At 36.1% G+C, this 8,384-nt stretch overlaps 1 pseudogene across 1 annotated transcript; it reads left to right on the top strand.

Moving 5' to 3' along the window:
* The first annotated feature begins 2,222 nt into the window (after nucleotides 1–2,222).
* Nucleotides 2,223–3,958, top strand: LOC123834506 (SNW domain-containing protein 1-like; annotated as a pseudogene). Its single transcript, XR_006788457.3, has one exon. The product of XR_006788457.3 is annotated as an SNW domain-containing protein 1-like (transcript).
* Nucleotides 3,959–8,384: the final 4,426 nt, after the last annotated feature.

Raw genomic sequence — 8,384 nt, 5'->3', positions numbered from 1 at the left:
TTTATGGCTCCTGTCTGAGGACCCCAGAGAACCTGGCTCTAATAACCAATGGGGCTTGCATTCATAAATCACACAGGACTGTAGCAGATAAAGAAGCAGTCCTTAATGGGCACAAGAGCACCCAAAGAAATTCCAGGACCAGATGGTTATGCTGGTAAAATTCCACTAAATATTTAAAGAAAAACTAATATAAATTTTTTGCACACTATAATAAAAAAAAAGGAAGGGATATTCCAAACTTATTTTATGAAGTCACCATTACCCTGTTGATACCAAAGCCAGACAAGGACACTACAATAAAAGAGAACTGGAAGAGGAAGAATACCACTCAACTTAAATGTCAGCATCAAAGGCTCACCAAAACTGGGACTGGTCTGGGGGAAGAAGGTGGGGTAGGAGGACCATGAGCGCTCCATGGCCTCCGTTTACAAATTGAAACCATTCACATCCAAGTCAATAAACTGGTGAATGATCTGAAGACTGGCAGAACAAACTCTACAACTCAATATAGAGAAGAAGCACATCTGAGATTGAAAGTGTGGAGATGGAGAAACATCTATCACACAAATGGATGTCAAAAGAAAGCCAGAGTAGCAATATTTATATTGGACAAAATAAACATTAAAACAAAGACTGTAACAAGAGACAAAGAAGGACAATATATAATAATAAAGGGGAAAATCCAATAAGAAGATATAACAATTATAAATATTTATGCACCCAACATAAAATAACCCAAATACAGAAAACAGTTCATATCAATAGAAAGGAACTAATTGATAATAATACAATAATAGTAAGGGACTTTAACACCCCATTTACATCAATGGACAGATCATCTAAACAGAAAATCAACAAGGAAAAATAACTTTGAATGATGCACTGGAAAAGATGGGTTTAACAGATGTATTCAGAACATTCCATCCTAAAACAGCAGAATACACATTCTTTTCAAGTGCACATGGAACATTCTCCAGAAGAGATCACATATTAGCCCATTGGACAAGCCTCAACAAATTCAAAAAGAGTGAAATCATACCATGCATCTTTTCTGATCATAATACTATGAAACTAGAAGTTAACCACAAGAAAAAAATCTAGAAAGGCCACAAATATATGGAAGTTAAATAAATGCTATTAAACAATTTATGGGTCAACTATAAAATAAAGGAAGAAATCAAAAACTACATGGAAACAAATGAAAATGAAAATGCAATGGTCCAAAAGCCTCTGGGATGCAGCAAAAGCAGTTGTAGGAGGGAAGTTTATAGCAATATAGGTTTATCTCAAGAAGCAAAAAAAACCTCAAACAACCTCACCTGACATGTAAAAGAGCTAGAAAAAGAACAAGTGAAGCCTAAAGCCAGCAGAAGAAAGGAAATAATAAAGATTAAAGCAGAAATAAATCATTTAAAAACTAAACAAACAATAGAATAGATCAATGAAACCAGGAGCTGGTTTGTTGAAAAAAATTAATAAAATTGATAAACTCTAGCCAGAATTATCAAAAAGAGAAAAACCCAAATAAAATCACAAATGAGAGAGGATAAATAACAATTGACACCACAGAAATATAAACAATTATAAGAGAATATTATGTAAAATTATATGCCAACAAATTAGACAACCTAGAAGAAATGGATAAATTCCTAGAAACATATAAACTGCCAAAATTGATCAGAAGAAATAGAAAATTTGAATAGATTGATAACCAGCGAGTAAATTGAATCAGTAATCAAAACGCAAAAGTCCCAACAAACAAAAGTCCAGGACCAGATAGCTTCATAGGCAAATTCTACCAAATATTTAAAGAAGACTTAATATCCATTCTTCTCAAGCTATTACAAAAAAATAGAAAAGGAAGGAAAACTTCCAAATTCATTCTATGAGGCCAGCATTATCCTGATGCCAGAACCAGACAAATACACCAATAAAAAAGAGAACCACAAGCCAATATCCCTGATGAACATAGATGCAAAAATCCTCAAAAAATACTAGTAAACCAAATCCAACAATTCACTAAAAAATTCATTCACCACAACCAAATGGGATTTATTCCTGGTTTGCAAGGGTTGTTCTATATTCACAAATCAATCAATGTTACACATCACATCAATAAGAAAAAAGATAAGAAATATGTGATTATTTAAAGTAGATGCAGAAAAAGCATTTGACAGAGCAACATCCATTCAAGATAAAAACCCTCGGAAGAAGCGGAAGAAGATGGCACTCACCAGCTTTTTACGTGCACCTACTCAGCTATCTCAGGACCAGCTTGAGGCTGAAGAAAAGGCAAGATCCCAGAGATCATGACAGACCTCACTGGTCTCCTCCCGAAGAGAACCTCCCCCATATGGGTACCGGAAAGGCTGGGCACCTCGGTTATTAGAGGATTTGGGAGGTGGAGGTGTTTTCCAGAGATCCATGTGGCCCAGTATCCACTGGATATGGGGCAAAAGAAAAAAATGTCAAATGCACTGGCCATTCAGGTGGATGCTGAAGGAAAAATTAAATATGATGCAATTGCTCGGCAAGGACAGTCAAGAGACAAGGTCATTTCTAGCAAGTATACTGACCTGGTTCCCAAGGAAGTTATGAATGCAGAGGACCCAGACCTGCAAAGACCTGATGAAGAAGCCATTAAAGAGATAACAGAAAAGACAAGGGTAGCCTTAGAAAAATCCGTATCACAGAAGGTTGCTGCAGCCATGCCAGTTCAAGCTGCTGATAAACTGGCTCCCGCTCAATATATTCGATACACACCATCTCAACAAGGAGTGGCTTTCAACTCTGGAGCTAAACAGAGAGTTATTCAGATGGTGGAAATGCAGAAAGATCAAATGGAGCCTCCAAGGTTCAAGATTAATAAGAAAATTCCCCGAGGACCACCTTCCCCTCCTGCACCTGTCATGCATTCTCCTAGCTGAAAGATGACCGTGAAGGAGCAACAAGGGTGGAAGATCCCCCCTTGTATTTCAAACTGGAAAAATGCAAAGGGGTATACAATTCCATTAGACAAACGTCTTGCTGCTGATGGAAGAGGCCTGCAGACAGTTCACATCAATGAGAACTTCGCCAAGCTGGCCGAAGCCCTCTATATTGTTGATCGGAAGGCTCGTGAAGTTGTAGAAATGTGTGCTCAAGTAGAGAGAAAGATGGCTCAAAAAGAAAAGGAGAAACATGAAGAGAAACTTAGAGAAATGGCCCAGAAAGCCAGGGAGAGAAGAGCTGGGATCAAAACCCATGTGGAAAAAGAGGATGGGGAGGCACATGAGAGGGATGAAATCCGGCATGACAGGAGAAAAGAGACTGCACACAGGAATCTTTCCAGGGAAGCTCCTGATAAGAGGTAGTAACCACAGAGAAATGAAAATTGAGGTATCAGTGAAGTCATTGCTCTTGGTGTGCCCAATCCTCGGATGTCCAACGAAGTTCAGTATGACCAAAGGCTTTTCAACCAGTCCAAGGGTATGGACAGTGGTTTTGCAGGTGGAGAAGATGAAATTTACATTTATGATCAAGCCTGGAGAGGTGGTAAAGATATGGCCCAGAGTATTTACAGGCCCAGTAAAAATCTGGACAAGCACATGTATGGTGATGACCTAGAAGCCAGAAAAAAGACCAACAGATTTGTTCCCGATAAAGAGTTTTCTGGTTCAGACCGTAGGCAAAGAGGCCGAGAAGGACCTGTTCAGTTTGAGGAAGATCCTTTTGGTTTGGACAAGTTTTTGGAAGAAGCCAAACAGCACGGTGGCTCTAAAAGACCCTCAGATAGCAGCTGCCCCAAGGAACATGAGCATGAAGGCAAGAAGAGGAGGAAGGAGTAGATACACCTCTCTTCAAAGTGAATGAACTTTTATCCATAACCCTAATGATGCAATTCAGATGGGCAAACACTTTGTAAATGGCCAGGATAAAAACCAAATCTGGGTGTCAGACCCCAGCACTACTTTTTATTATGGGAGTAAGGGGTGGGGGATGGAAAATTCTTTGAACTATTTAGTTTTTTTTAAAGAGTGGGTTGTGTTTGTGCTTCTCCTACCTTTTGGCATTTATAGAACATACTGCCCCACACATGAAACTAAGACCACCTCCTTTTATGTGACATTAGTACTTTGGGGTTAACGTTTTGTGTAAGAATGACTGCTGATGAATAAAGTTGCCCCAACCACAGGGAGTAGAAGGATGTTCACATACTGGAACTGTCCTGCCAAATAACGTTTGCCCCTATTGCGCTCTGTTTTAGTTTGGAGTGGGGAAAGTAAGCTCTTGCTTGGTGCAACTATTTGTTTCAAATAAAAACATTTAGACCAAAAGAAAAAAAGATAAAAACCCTCAACAAAGTAGGTTTAGAGAGAACATATCTCAATATAATAAAGGCCATATATGAAAAATGTACAAGTAACATCATCCTCAGTCGGAAAAAACTGAAAACTTCCCCCCAAGGTCAGGAAAGAGACAAGGATAGCCACTCTTACCACTTTTATTCTACATAGTACTGGAAGTCCTAGTCACAGAAATCAGACAATAAAAAGAAATTAAAGGCATCCAAATTGGTAAGGAAGAAGTAAAACTGTCACTATTTGCAGATGACATGATATTATATCTAGAAAACCTAAAAGACTTGACCAAAAAAACTACTAGAACTGATAAACAAGTTCAGTAAAGTCTCAGGATACAAAATCGATGTACAGAAATCTGTTGCATTTCTATACACCAATAATAAAGGAGCAGAAAGAGAAACTAATAAAACAATCCCATTTACAATTTCACCAAAAATAAGATACGCAGGAATGAATTAACCAAAGAGGTGAAAGACTTGTCCTCTAAAACCATAAAACATTGATGAAAGAAATGGAAGATGACACAGAAATGGAAAGAAACTCTATGTTCCTGGATTGAAAAAATATTGTTAAAATGTCTATACTACCCAAGCAATCTACACATTTCATGCAATCCCATCAAAATACCAACAGAATTTTTCACAGAACCACAACAAACAATTCTAAAATTTGTTTGATACCAGAAAAGACCCTGAATAGTCAAAGCAATCTTGAAAAAGAAAAGCAAAGCTGGAGGCATCACAATTCCAGACTTCAAGTTATAGTACAAAGCTGTAGCACTCTAAACAGTATGGCACTGGCACAAAAATAGACACATAGATCAATAGAACAGAATATAAAACCCAGAAATAAATCCACAATTATATGGTCAATTAATAGTTCACAAAGCAGGAAAGATTATCCAATGGGAAAGGGACAGTCTCTTCAACAAATGGTATTGAGAAAACTGAACAGCAACATGCAAAAGAAAAAAAAAAAAACTGGACCACTTTCTTACACCATACCCAAAAATAAATTCAAAAGGATTAGAGACCTAAATGTAAGACCTGAAATCATAAAAATCCTAGAAGAGGACACAGGTAGGAATCTCTTATTGCCCATAGCAACTTTTTTCTAGATATGTCTCCTGAGGTAAGGGAAACAAAACCAAAAACAAATTATTGGGACAATATTCAAAGAAAAAGCTTCTGCACAGCAAAGGAAACAATCAACAAAACTAAAAGGCAACCTATGGAATGGGAGAAGATATTTGCAAATGACATATCCAATAAAGTGTTAGTCTCCAAATTATATAAAGAACTTATACAGCTCAACACCCAAAAAACAAATAATCTAATTAAAATATGGACCGAAGACAGAAACAGATATTTCTCCAAAGATAACAGATGGCCAACAGACATATGAAAAGATGTTCATCACCACTTACCATCATGGAAATGCAAATCAAAGCTATAATGAGATATTACCTCACACCTGTCAGAATGGCTAAAATCAACAATACAAGAAATAACAGGTGCTTATGAGGCTGTGGAGAAAAAGGAGAAAAAGGACCCTTCTTGCACTGTTGGTATGAAGGCAAACTGGTGCAGCCACTGTGGAAAACAGTATGGAGTTTCCTCAAAAAGTTAAATATAGAACTACCCTATGTACCAGCAATCACACTACTGGGTATTTACCTAAAGAACACAAAAACACTAATTCAAAGGGATACATTCAGTTCTATGTTTACAGCAGCATTATTTACAGTAGCCCAGATATGGTAGCAACCCAACTGTCCATCAAATGATGAATGGATAAAGATGGGATACACACACACACACACACACACACTGGAATATTTTTCAACCAAAGAGACCAAAATCTTGCCATTTGCAATGATATGGATGGAGCTAGATCATAATTCTAAGCAAAATAAATCATCAGAAAAAGACATGATTTCACTCGTATGTGGAATTTAAGAAACAAAACAAAAATGCGAAGGCAAAAGGGAGAGAAACCAAGAAAAATATTCATAATTATAGAGAACAAATGGATGGTTACCAGAGGGGTGGGAGTGAGTTAATGGGTTAAATAGGTGATGGGGATTAAGGAGTGCATTTTTTTGTGATGAGCACCAGGGATGATGTATGGAATTGTTGAAGCACTATATTGTACACCTGAAACTAATATAACACTATGTTAACTAACTGGAATTAAAATAAAAAGCAAAAAGAAGAGAAGAGAAGAGAAGAGAAGAGAAGAGAAGAGAAGAGAAGAGAAAAAGAAAAAAATCATTAAAAAAAAAAAAAGAAAGGGACGGAGGGAGGGAGTGAGACGGTGGGAGGGAGGCCGGCCTCACAGAGTAGAAAAGTGGTTGCCAGGGGCTTGGGGACAAAAAAAATAGGGAGAGGTTGCTAAAAAGGTACAAACTTTAAGCACTAAGATGAAGAAGGGCTGAGTACTTAATGTATAACCTGGCAACTATACTTGATAACACTGTATTGTACAACTGAAATTTGCTTAAGAGTAGAACTTACTTAAATGTTCACACACACGAAGTTTGGTGATTAATGTATTAACTCACTGGGGGGGAATCCTTTCATAATGACTATGTGTACCAAATCATCACATTGTGCACTTTAACTATCTTATAATTTTGTCAGTTACAGTGCAATAAAGTTGAAAAAAATAAAAATCACAAAACAGCAACTACAAATGCACACAAACCATGATCTAGACAGTTTAAAATATTAACTTATCCTCCACAGCAAGACAAAAATATAAATAACTCTAAAATCCTGATAAGACATTCACCTTTTTACATAATTAATTTATGACTTAACACTTCTGTGGGTATTTTTGGATGTATAAATTATATTGTCTATTTATTTCCTACCTCCTAAAATATAAATTAAAAATCAAACTCTTAAATAAACTTTTAATAATATTTGTCAAGGGATTGTTCCCAGAGTGTATTTTAAATATTTTAAAAAATAGAAGAAAAAACATACAACTCTCAAGTGTCACCATTAATAAAATTAAATGACGTACCTGCTTAATTTATTGACTGTGTCAAAAATGATTATGATGAACAGAATGAAGGGAAAAAAAACATTATGCAAAGGGTACAACATGAGGAATTTTGAAGAGCTAAATCTGTTTAATATTCATATAACATAAAAAGTAAGGCTGAGTGATAAGAAATAAGAGTCTAAAGACAGCCAGGAAAAACATCATGAAACCATGTCTAATTATAATATTGTCAAATAAATCTATGACACATCACAGAGAATAAAATTTATATTTTTAACATTTTTAAATATTGATTTTGAAATATCTCACTACCCGCTAATAACCTCCATAAAAACATAGACTCAATCTTAAGCATTTTTGTATTTCTTGTGTCCAGCATGAGTCCCAGAATGTAGCTTGATAGTCATTGAATGAAAAAAATAAATTAATGAATGAATACATAAATTAGTGTGTATTATATGGTTGGTAGAATATTGAAATAGGATTCACATGGCTGTTATCAATAACCATGAGAAATACTCAGAGAAAAGTAATCTAGATAAAACACAAATTGTCTTTCTTTGGGAATTTTACCCAACCCACTCCAACACTCACCCCTCACCCCCCACACACCCCAGCCACCAATCAAAAAATAATTAATTGCTTAAGCTCTACTCTGGAAATGAAATGGACCCCTGAAATTATTCTAGTTATGTAATTCTGACTTCCGTACTATTGTTCCAGTGAAAAAAAAAAAAAAACAATTCAAAATCAAATGCGAATTAAATTAGTTCAGGGTATATTACTTAAATCCTTCAAATCATTAAGCTGCTTAAACACAGTAATAGGGGACCCAATCACCTGAATTAGATCTGATTAGAACCTCAAACCTTCCACATGTGACAGGCAATTGGAGTGACTGATAGCTGTGACAGTTGTGAGACTGAGAAAAACAAAAGTAGGAATACAGTAGAATCTTCTCAAACATATGAGCCTACTCAGAGAGAGTATATTTTCTTATTGCCTATTGGTATTTTTCTGTTGAAATTT

The sequence above is a fragment of the Mirounga angustirostris genome, unplaced genomic scaffold (genome assembly GCF_029215605.1).
Source record: "Mirounga angustirostris isolate CCGP_5_RB_7025 unplaced genomic scaffold, mMirAng1.0.hap1 SCAF_1, whole genome shotgun sequence".
In the NCBI taxonomy this organism is placed as follows: Eukaryota; Metazoa; Chordata; class Mammalia; order Carnivora; family Phocidae; genus Mirounga; species Mirounga angustirostris.
Note: the sequence above shows the minus strand (reverse complement) of the source record. Positions and strands in the feature narration are given on the sequence as shown.